Consider the following 12,213-nt stretch of genomic DNA (forward strand, 5'->3'; position numbering starts at 1 on the left):
GTGAATCAAACTGAAAACCCACTCATAGAGTCCTCCCCAGCCTAATCCCCAAGATACAAAATGAAACCACAGCCAACTTAGCTTATTTACGTGCCCGGCATGCTAATCCTGAACTATTGCTCCATCATGTTCAGCGTTCTGATCCTGAACGACAAGTATGTGTGGTTACATATTCCCCTCGGGCTCAACAAATGGCTGCCTTTATCAGACAACACTGGCAGGTTTTGAGTTTCCACTCTATCTTTCAGGAACCTCCCCTCATTGCATTCTCGCGCCCTAGGAATCTAAAGAATTTGTTGTCTACTCGGGTTACCAACAGCAGTCCTGGCTCTCATCTACCTTGTGGACGTTGTTCCATGTGTGCAAACACCATTACTGCATCTAGTTGGCATGATCCTTATACCCACAGGGAATTTCAGTTAAGGAGTCACACCACTTGTGAATCACGGTGGGTTGTGTATGTCATCAACTGTCCCTGTGGGTTATCCTACATAGGTCGCACATGTAGAATGATCAAAACCAGGTTGACGGAACACAAGAGTAGACTTCACCAGGCTGTCGAGTCGGCTCCTATGGTTTCCCATTGTTTACAATTGGGCCATGAATTCCAACACTTAACATGGATGGTGCTGGAACAAATTCCTGATACCTATAGAGGAGACAGAATGACACAACTCCAATTGAGAGAACAACATTGGATTTTCAAGCTTAACACGGTCGTTCCGGGGGGTCTGAATGAATGTGTGGAGTGGAACACCATAGTTTGAGCTAGTGGTGACTCCTCCTTGTTTTTTCTTCTTAGTTGTTTTTGATTGGTTGAAAGTGGCTGATGTCATTTTGGATCTGCTTTTAAGCCCAGTCAGTTGCTTCTGCGGGCTCTCCTGCTTCCCTCCCAGCCGGTTCTGCTCCAGCCTTAAGATCCTGATGAAGGGTTTCACCCGAAACCGGTTGATCCTATGACTATTCTGGTCTCCCGCAATGCTCATTGACTTCATTTGGCTCGCTTTAAAAAGCTAAGTTGGCTGTGGTTTCATTTTGTATCTTGGGGATTAGGCTGGGGAGGACTCTATGAGTGGGTTTTCAGTTTGATTCACTCTCTCACTAGTTCACTGTTTGTGACTTATTTATTGTTATTAATTCTGCACAGTTGATTTTGCACACTAGGGACGCCCGATGATGGTGTGCAGGCGGGGTGATTCACCTCCGTCTTTGTAAGTGGAAGCGCTGGAGTTTGTTCTCCCGTCGCTAACAACCTCACACTGAGAGCGCCCCTATCCTTCAATTGATATTTGGTACCTGTGTGGTTTGGTTTGTTAGGAGTGATTAGCTGATAGACACACTCATAGAGTCCTTATTGACATTTTTTGCCTCCTTTTTGTATCTTTTTAAGCACCTTTTGGCAAACTTAGAGGAGCTTATAGTTTAGTTACTAAAAACAGCCAGCATAATAAAAGTCCTGCTTTAGCTGTATAGTATAGATTAGTATAGATAGGGTGGGATCGGAGCAAGACATGGGCTGTGATAGGGCACAGCCAAACTGACAGCATGCTGGATGTTATTACATGCTAGCTGTCATGACGGCTGATGTGAGAGTTGTACCCAAACCCAAAGCAGCTATAGGCAATGAGCAGTGTACAGTCTCCTGTACCAGTGTACTGAACTACTGTATTGATAGCATGGAATGTTGCTACTCCTTGGGTTTTAGCCAGGTACTAGTGACCTGGATTGGCCACCGTGAGAATGGGCTACTGGGCTTGATGGAACATTGGTCTGACCCAGTAAGGTTATTCTTATGTTCTTACCAGGAAAACCCCAAGGTAAGTCACTTGGGGGGGGGGGAGGGGTGTTCTGGAATAAGGGGAGAGTCAAGGTTGACCTGAGAAGGGCCTTGGCTGGGAGAAGTATTTCACTATGGGGGGGAGGGGGCTTGACTGGGCAGGGTCAGGGGTTTTGACAGACTTGTGGCCACATTACCAGATTGCCAGTAGTGGCATTAAATGAAGCTGTGCTATTAGCAGTCTAGTAGAATGGCCATAGACTAGTTAAAGTATAAACCCCTGACTCTTCCCAATCAAACCTCACCAAAGGAGACACTCTCCATCCAAGGCTTTCCTCAGTTAAACCCTGACTCTCCCCTCAGTCCAGAGCTCCCTCCCCCTCAAGAAACTTACCTTGGGGTTTACCTGATAGTTTATTCTCATTTTATGCCTAAACTGTAGAACCAAATCCCATAAGAACAGCCTTACTGGGCCATACCAATGATCCATCTAGCCCATATCCCGTCTTCACGGAGGCCAATCCAAGTCACAAGTACCTGGTAAAAACCCAAATAGTAGCAGCATTCCATCATTTATTAGATCACTGGAAGGGATGTTAAGATTCAAGAAAGCTGTTAAAAAAAACTTATCTTTACATATAAATAAGGTCTGCAAATGCAGATTTAGATAGATATTTTAGACCCATTCTTTTGATTTCAGCCAATCAGGAAGATATTGCTTTTGTAGGATTCTTTTCTGCTTTCTCTTTTTTTCTTTCATTAGGTGCGAGTAACCACAGTACGGCTGGGAAACATTATGTCACCAAACTTGTTGCCCAGGTTACAGCTTCTGTCTCTGTACAGACAGAAAATGCTACCCAAGCAGAGGGGGTGGTTCCATATGCTAGCTGTCTACAGCTTGAATCCCTCATAAAGGAACCGAGAGAAGAGGTGGCAAGACTGAGAAGCATCCACTAGAATGAGAGATACATTGATGAAATGCTTCATGAGGCATCAAAGATTTCCAGCAGTGGGAAAGAAAAGGCTGTACTGATGGAGGACAGCTGGACTCAGGTTACGAGACCCTGCGGGATAGATACTGTGACTCCACCTACTCTTAAACTTTGGAACCAGTATGAAGTCCCAAAAGTGGAGGAGATGAGAGCAACCCAAGTAGAGAAAAGACCAAAGCTTGAAATTCCCAAAGTTGCTGGATCTGTGACCACTAAGAGGCAAAAGGTAGTGGTGGCTGGTGATTACCTTCTGAGGGGTACAAAGGCATCCATCTGCAGACTAGACATGATGTCCTGGGAGGTGCACTGTCTGCCTTGTGGCAAAATTCAAGATGCTACGGAGAGCTTGCCAAGACTCATCAAGCCTGACTATTATCTGATGCTGCTCATACATGCTAATGATACTGCGGGGTACCCCTCTGGGAGAGAAGGTAAAACAGTCAGGTGCACAGGTGGTAATCTCATCGATCTTCCCTGTCAAGGGTAAAGGCCGGGCCTGAGAAGCACGCATCCTGGAGTTGAATGCATGACTGCATGGATGGTATCAACTAGAGCATTTTGGCTTCCTGGAACATGGAGTGATTTTTCCAAGGGCTGCTGAGCAGTAATGGTGTGCATCTATCAACAAAGGGAAGAAATATCTTCAGCAGCAGACTGGCTAACCTACTGAAGAGGTCTTTAAAGTAGAATCATTGGGGCAGGGTGATCAAAGCCCCCTGGTAACTATAAGCCCTCAGGTAAGTGAATCACTGAATAGCTTTACACAAATGAGAGAAAGGGACAATGACTGGAAAGCAGTATATACTAATGCTTGAAGTATGGGAAACAAAGTTCTGGATCTAGAGGCTGTGATGGAAGTGGCTGAGTTGGATTTAGTGGCGATCAAGGAGATGTGGTTCACAAAGATCCATGACTGGGAAATAATTATACTGGGCTATAATCTGTTCAAGAAATACGGTAGGAAGAAAAGGAGGGAGAGTGGCATTATATGTTGAACATCATATTAAAGCCACACAATTGCAGAATCTACAGAGTAAGGAAGAGGCATTGTAGGTCAAACTGGAAAGAGGGAATGGAAAATATATTTACATTGGTGTGATTTACAGGCCTCCTTCACTTTGGAAGAAATGGACAGAGATTTAATAGAAGACATTCATAATATAGATGTATAATGTGAAGTACTACTAACAGGAGATTTTAATATGCCAGATGTTATTTGGGATATCCCTATGGCAAGATCTCTTAGAAGTAGGGAGATCCTGGATTCTCTACAAGGAGACAGTCGAGGACAGTGTTTCTGATATTATAGTGGGTGATTATTTGGCATCCAGTGATCACTGCATGGTATGGTTTAATGTTAAGATAGGTGTAGAGAGAGGGCTCATTTGAAAGTAAAGGTTCTAAACTTTTAAAAAAACTAACTTTGATCAGATGGGGGATTGTGTCAAAGAATTGTTTTCTGGATGGGAACATCTGGAGGAAGAAGGAAAGCAGTGGGAAAAACTGAAAGGAGCTACTGTAAGAAAAGTAAGTAAAAGTAATAGGAAAAGAAGGCTGCTTTGGTTCTCAAAATTGTAGCTCAGAAGGTAAGGAAAAAGGGAGTAGCTTTCATAAACTACAAAAGATCGCAGACAGAAGACAGGCAAAAATATCTGGAAAAGCTAAGAGAGGCTGGTTGAGTAGTCAAGAATGCAAAGATGCAAATGGAAGGAAAAATATCAGACAAGGTAAAACAGGAGGACAAGACAGTTTTAGATATATTAGCACTAGGAGGAAGTACAAAAGTGGCTTTGTGAGACTCAAAAGTGAAGGGGAGGAATATGTAAAAGCTGATATGGCTGCATTGCTTAACAAATATTTATGTTCTGTGTTCACAGCTAAAGTTCCGGGAGTGGGACTGCAGAAAATAAAAGCAATTGTGTTTGTGAGAAGCTCATTAAACTAAGGTGGATAAAGCGATGATGCCGGATGGTGTACATTTAAGGGTACTGAGAGAACTTGGGGAAGTTCTGGTGGCTCAAATGGCTAATATTTTCAATGCTTCTCTAGAGTGGGGAGTAGTACTGGAGGACTAGAGAAGGACAGATGTGATCCCTCTCCACAAAAGTGGACGTAAAGAAGAAGTAGGGAACTGCAGGCCGGTAAGTCTGACTTCTGTGATAAGAAAAATAATCGAGATGCTTTTAAAAGAGAATAGTGATGTTTCTGGAAACCATTGGATTACAGGACCTGACACAATGTGGATTCACTAGAGGCAGGTCTTCTCAGACAAATCTGATCAATTTCTTTGACTGGGTGACCAAAGAATTGGATAGAGGGAGAGCACTAGATGTGGGGTATTTAGATTTTAGCAAAACGTTTGACAGTATTCCACACAGGAATCTAATAAACTGAGTACCCTCAGTATGGGCCCCAAAGTGATGAACTGGGTTAGGAACTGGTTGAAAGGCAGGGCAGGATTAATTTGTTGAGGGCCCCTAGGAACACAAGTACACTGAGCCCCCTGCCCCGCCTCACCCCACCATGCGCCTAGGCGGAAACAGGAAGCTGTGTCAGAGGGAAGCTTTGGGCAAACAGCACCACTTGCACAATTACACTTTTCATTGCCTTTCTTACCCGCATTGCTTGCTTGTCTTACTTTCTGTCAATGGGGGGTCCTCATTGCTGATCAGAGTGGGGCCCGCGTTGCCGATCAGGGGGGGGGGCCCGCGTTGCCGATCGATGCTGGAGGGGCCCATCGCTGTTTGGAAAAAACAATGTTGATGCCCTCCTTCATCGGGCCCCCCTGACAATTTCGGGCCCTATGCACGTGCCTACTTAGCCTATTGGTTAATCCTGCCCTGTTGAGAGGAAGTAGTTAATGGAGATCTCTCTGAGAAAAGGGATGTTATTAGTGGTGTGCCTCAAGGTTCGCTTCTTGTGCCTGTTCTTTTTAACAGTTTTGTAAGTGATATTGATGAAGGGCTGTCGGGTAAGATTTGCCTCTTTGCAGATACCAAAATCTGAAATAGAATAGACACCTCTGATGGTGTGAATAACATCAGGAAGGACCTAGCAAAGCTTGAAGAATGGTCTGAAATTTGTCAGCTAAGAAATGTAAGGTCATGCATTTGGGCTACAAAAACCCAAGGAAACAGTACAGTTTAGGGGGTAAAGAACTTTTGTGCATGAAAGAGGAGCGAGATTTGGGTGTGATAGTATGTGATGATCTTAAGGTGATCAAACAGGTTGAAAGGTGACAGCAAAAGCTAGAAGGATGCCTGGGTGCATAGGGAGAGGAATGGCCATTAGGAAAAAGGAGGTATTGCTGCCCTTGTATAAGACTCTGGTGAGACCTCATTTAGAATATCATGTACAATTCTGGAGACCACATTTTCAAAAAGATATAAACAGGATGGAATCGATCCAGAGGAAGGCAACTAAAATAGTCAGTGGTCTATGTCATAAGACGTATGGGGACAGACTTAAAGATCTCACTATGCATACTTTGGAGAAAAGGCAGGAGAGAGATTTGACAAAGACATTAAAATACCTATGTGGCATAAATACACATAAGGTGTGTCTCTTTCAACTAAAAAGAAACTCCAAAGTGAGAGGGCATAGAATGTTAAGAGGTAATAAGCTCAGAAGTAATCTAAGGAAATACTTTTTTACAGACAGGGTGGTCGATGCATGGAATAATCTCCCATTAGAGGTGGTGTAGACAAAGATGGTGTCTGAATTCAAGAAAGCATGGGACAGGCACATGAGGTCTCTTAGGGAGAGGAAATAGTGAATGCTGCTGATGGGCTATTTGGCCTTTATCTGCCATCATGTTTATATTCTTGCAAGGATGTTCAATTCTGCAACTATGCAAAACTATATGTTTATATTATTCTACTACTACTGCTATCCATTCAGTTGTGTCTGACCCTTGGATACTCTGTAGGCCAGTCCTCGCCATGCTTCCCTGTTTTCCACAGTTTCTTTCAATTGCTTGATATTCATTCCCATGTCATTCTTGATATTCATTCCCATGTCATGCTTTCTTTTACCACCTCCTTTTCTAGTGAATTCGTCCTCATCACGTCCAAAATAGGTCAATTTATGTCTGGTAATCTTGCCTTCCAGGGACAACTCTAGGTTTATATGATCAAGAACATCTTTGTTGGTGATCCTACTCGACTCATGTTGGGTATGTTGATTTGTAAATTGTTCTGGGCTCCTTAGGAGGATGGGCTAAAAGAATTGATTAAATAAATAAAATCAATATAGTTTGGAATTCTTATTCTTTTAGGTGGACTTCCTGGGACACCAGGCTACCCAGTGGTATAAATTGATAGCTGGATTTATTAAGAAGAAACCAAAGACTGGTCTGAGGGACATTTGGAGCATTGAGATTAAGCATCAAATTACTGCGTCTCAATGGCCACGAATTTGGACTTGAAGGATGAGATGCGCAATGTCTGCATCTATGAGACAAACTTGGTTTTTTTTTGTTGCATAGAGCATTATGGACCCCTGTTCGGTTACAAAAGTTGGATAGCTCTAAGTCTAATAGATGTTGGCATTGTCATCTTGAAGCAGGGACTATATACCATTTATTGTTCTATTGTCCATTTATTATGGCTTTTTGGAAATCAATTTGGGGCTAAATTAATTGTTTATTAGAAAACCCGGTGGCATTGACCTATAATACTATATTATTTGGCATGTCAATGAGAACAAAGAGTCAGATATCTTTGAATAATAATAAGCTTTTGCTTATAATGACAGGGGTTGCCATACAACAAATTACTTGTAACTGGAGGAACTGGAGTACCATATTTTCTCGCATATAACGCGCGTGTTATACGTGGTTTTTACATTCCGCGCATACCCTTGCGCGTTATACGCATGAGCGCGTTGTACAAAATTTTTTTTACATAGTTCCCCCCCGATGTCCGATTCACCCCCCCCCCACTGGACCGCTCGCACGCACCCGCATCCCCACCCCAAAGGACCGCTCGCACGCACTCCCACCCGCACCCCCACCCTGAAGGACCGCTCGCACCCCCACAGCCTCCCGACCCCCCCCATCATGTAGAAGCTCCTACCGGTGTCCTGCTGCTTCCTCTTGGCGGTCCCGACACCCGACACGATCGGGACAAGAGGGAGCTCAAGCCCTCTTGCCCCAGCCAACCGCGGCACCCCCAACACGATCGGGGCAAGAGGGAGCTCAAGCCCTCTTGCCCCCCCGACTCCCCGACACGATCGGGGCAAGAGGGAGCTCAAGCCCTCTTGCCCCAGCCAACCGCGGCACCCCTGACACGATCGGGGCAAGAGGGAGCTCAAGCCCTCTTGCCCCCCCGACTCCCCGACACGATCGGGGCAAAAGGGAGCCCAAGCCCTCTTGCCCCGCCGACTCCCCAACTCCCTGACAATATCGGGCCAGGAGGGAGCCCAAGTCCTCCTAGCCCTGGCGACCCCCCCTCCCCCCGCTAGTTGTTCGGGCCATGAGGGAGCCCAAACCCTCCTGGCCACGGCGACCCCCTACCCCCACCCCGCACTACATTACGGGCAGGAGGGATCCCAGGCCCTCCTGCCCTCGACGCAAACCCCCCCCCCCCCAATGACCGCCCCCTCAAGAACCTCCGACCGCCCCCCCAGCCGACCCGTGACCCCCCTGGCCGACCCCCCACGACACCCCCACCCCCTTCCCCGTACCTTTCTGTAGTTGGCCGGATAGACGGGAGTCAAACTCGCCTGTCCGGCAGGCAGCCAACGACGGAATGAGGCCGGATTGGCCTATCCGTCCCAAAGCTCCGCCTACTGGTGGGGTCTAAGGCGCCTGGGCCAATCAGAATAGGCCCGGGAGCCTTAGGTCCCACCTGGGGGCGGGGCCTGAGGCACATGGGCCCAACCCGACCATGTGCCCAAGGCCCCGCCCCCAGGAGGGACCTAAGGCTCCGGGCCTATTCTGATTGGCCCAGGCGCCTTAGGCCCCACCAGTAGGCGGAGCTTTAGGACGGATGGGCCAATCCGGCCTCATTCCGTCGTTGGCTGCCTGCCGGACAGGCGGGTTTGGCTCCCGTCTGTCCGGCCAACTACAGAAAGGTACGGGGAAGGGGGGTGGGGGTGTCGTGGGGGTCGGCCAGGGGGGTCACGGGTCAGCTGGGGGGCAGTCGGAGGTTCTTGGGGGGGGCGGTCGTTGGGAGGAGGGGGGTTTGCGTCGAGGGCAAGAGGGCCTGGGATCCCTCCTGCCCGTAATGTAGTGCGGGGTCGGGGTAGGGGGTCGCCGTGGCCAGGAGGGTTTGGGCTCCCTCCTGGCCCGAACAACTAGCGGGGGGGGTCGTCAGGGCCAGGATGACTTGGGCTGCCTCCTGGCCTGATATTGTCGGGGAGTTGGGGAGTCGGCGGGGCAAGAGGGCTTGGGCTCCCTTTTGCCCCGATCGTGTCGGGGTGCCGCAGTTGGCTGGGGCAAGAGGGCTTGAGCTCCCTCTTGCCCCGATCGTGTCGGGGAGTCGGGACCGAGAGGAAGCAGCAGGACACCGGTAGGAGCTTGTACATGATGGGGGGGGGGGTCGGGAGGGTGGGGGTGCGGGTGGGAGTGCGTGCGAGCGGTCCTTCGGGGTGGGGGTGCGAGCGGTCCTGCGGGGGGAGGGTGAATCGGACGTCGGGGGGGCATCAGGCTTTCAGGGTGGGGACAGGACTTCAAGGGGGAGAGGAGAGTCGGGGCGGGCGAAAGGAGAGTCGGGCAGCATGCGCGGTATAAGGGGGTGCGCGGTATATAAAAATTTCTGCACATAAATTTGTGTTTTTCGCGCGCTATACCCATGTGCGCGTTTTACACGGGTGCGCATTATCTACGTGAAAATACGGTAGACTGAATTATAATTTTTGGTGGAACTCATTGTGTCATATATATAAAATGGAAAGAGTAATAGCTACACAGCAGGGGTATTTAAGGAAATTTAAAGATGTGTGGGAGCCTTTAACAAAATATTGTAATGAATAGATGCAATTTTTTCCCTTAAATTTATAAGTTCAATATTCAGGGTGGGGGAGGGATAATTTTTAGTATATCATATAAAAATATTTGTTATGAAAGGGTGGGAAAGGAGGGAGTTAAGGTTATATGATTTGTATTATTGCTGAATATTAAGTGATATATTTAATGTTAAAATGTTTTAACTTACTGTCACACTTATTGTAAGTTTGAAAATTAATAAAGATAAATAAATAAATAATTCAGGGTAGGAGAGTTCCCTCTCTGCTCATGCTCAAAATGGTGATGATAACTTCTAGCTGTTGCTAGAGGCCAAGCTATCATATAAGGGCAATTGCACTCTTTGCCAGTGCAAGTAGCATGGGGCCTGAGCGGTAAGTGTCTGCCATGTGTTGTCTCCTGGTCTACTTCTCAGGCCTGGCCTTTACTTCACCTTGCACTTAAGATACGATAAGTGCAAATAATGCACTTTAGTAATTAAATTTTACAGCCATCATGTGTATTAAAATATTTTATATGTGATCAGTTTTACACACAGTTCTGCAACAAACTGAAAATCAGCTCCCATAAAATCATACAAGGGTGATTGAAAAGTTTAGTACAAAAAGTAAGTTAAACATTTATTTATTTTTTATTTTTTTTTGCACATCCAGAACCCAGCCGTTGTTTTAAATGGCCAGTGAAATATTGCTGTACTATTTTGGCCACATTTTTAAATCAAATTTTGGAAAGAAAATTGGATGAGATTTTTATAGTCCCTAAAACCAACTCTGAGTTAGGAAAACCTTTATTTTCACCAATCTATTCTCTCTCAGGGTTGGCTAGCAGTTTATGTAGATTAACCACGTAAATTAGGCCATGTCAATCTTCTTGTGGATAGGTGTTACCAACTTCAATGGTAGAGTTGAGACATGTTGACAGGGTTGTGTTGGAAAACTGGCTGAACACTGCATGCTTTTTACCTAATCTGTTCAGAAATATAGAAGAATATTTTCTAGTATAGACAGATGAGCACCTTTAAAGGACACACAAATTGACCAGAAAGTTTCACCATTGATTCCTATAGTTATTGGTGAAATAACATATTAACATAGTAAATGACATCAGATAAGCTATCCTTTCCTATTTCTTCATTGATAACACTTCTACCAGTTGCATTTTGAAAGAACAGTGTACTGACACCTTAGATTTAAGCAAGAGAGAAATACATCATATAATCATCATACAAATAATATCAGTGTCTCTCAAACTGGGGTGTGCCCCAAAGAGATTCCAGGTGTGCCACAAGAGATTCCAGAATTTTACTTTATTTCTAAAAATTCCCTTCATACGTATGCACCAGAATAGATGACATATACGTTGCGTATGCAAGTCTGTCAATGTTAACAGCATCTGTGTGTGTGTAAGGATACAACCGCCCAGACAAGCATCATTCTTTGACGTGATTGGCCCTTGAAAACTAACTGCATTTTATTTTTATTTTTTATGCAGTAGATATCCTAACTAGAGCGACAAAGCAACCAAGGCTTTTTAGGTCTTCTTATCTTTGCAAACTTGGATTTTCAGCTCTGACAGAAATTAAATTGAAAAAAAAGAGAATGACTGTAAATGGTGGATGATGAAATGTGTGTTTGATTGTGAATTATCGAGCTGCATTTCGAGTTAATTTGTACTCAGAAACAAGCACATCCATCGCATTGATTAGCAATTCTATTCTATCTACTTTAGTTTCATCATTGTTACAATTCCCCATACATAGCTTAAGGAACTTTAAATATATAACTCTCAAATGTAGGGCTCCTTTTATCAAGGTGCGCTACAGGGGTTAGCACGTTGGACATTTCATCACGCGCTAACCCCTGCGGCAAGCCAAATACCTAACGCCTCATCAATGGATTTGCTTCATTTAGGGCTCCTTTTACAAAGGTGCGCTAGCGTTTTTAGCGCACGCACCGGATTAGCACATGTTATAGGGCACACTACCCAAAAAACTACCGCCTGCCCAAGAGGAGGCGGTAGTGGCTAGTGCGTGCATTTTAGCGTGCGCTATTCCGCGCGTTAAGGCCCTAACGCACCTTTGTAAAAGGAGCCCTTAGTGTGCTGTGAAAAACATTTGCTCCATTTAGTGTGCCAGAGCTAAAAATAAGTTTGAGAGTCACTGAGGTATATCATTGAACTAGAATAGCATATAGCACAATAATATGCAGAGTGTTGACACTTAATATAAAGAAGGGTTCGTGTAGTGGTCAAACTTGATATCAAATTGCCCTGGGCATCTGGATATACCAGCAGCTATAAAATCATACTTATGGGGATAATTGCATTTTCCCTCCAGCCTTCAGCCAATCCCATTTCTTTAACCGCTATCTTAAGGACTTTTCAAATTTGCTAAATTTAGTTTGTGTCAACAAAGCCAGAATCCGTAGGAACTAGTTCAAACACTAAGGGCTCCTTTTACTAAGGTGCGCTAGCGTTTT

This window comes from Geotrypetes seraphini, chromosome 10 (genome assembly GCF_902459505.1).
Source record: "Geotrypetes seraphini chromosome 10, aGeoSer1.1, whole genome shotgun sequence".
Taxonomy (NCBI): domain Eukaryota; kingdom Metazoa; phylum Chordata; class Amphibia; order Gymnophiona; family Dermophiidae; genus Geotrypetes; species Geotrypetes seraphini.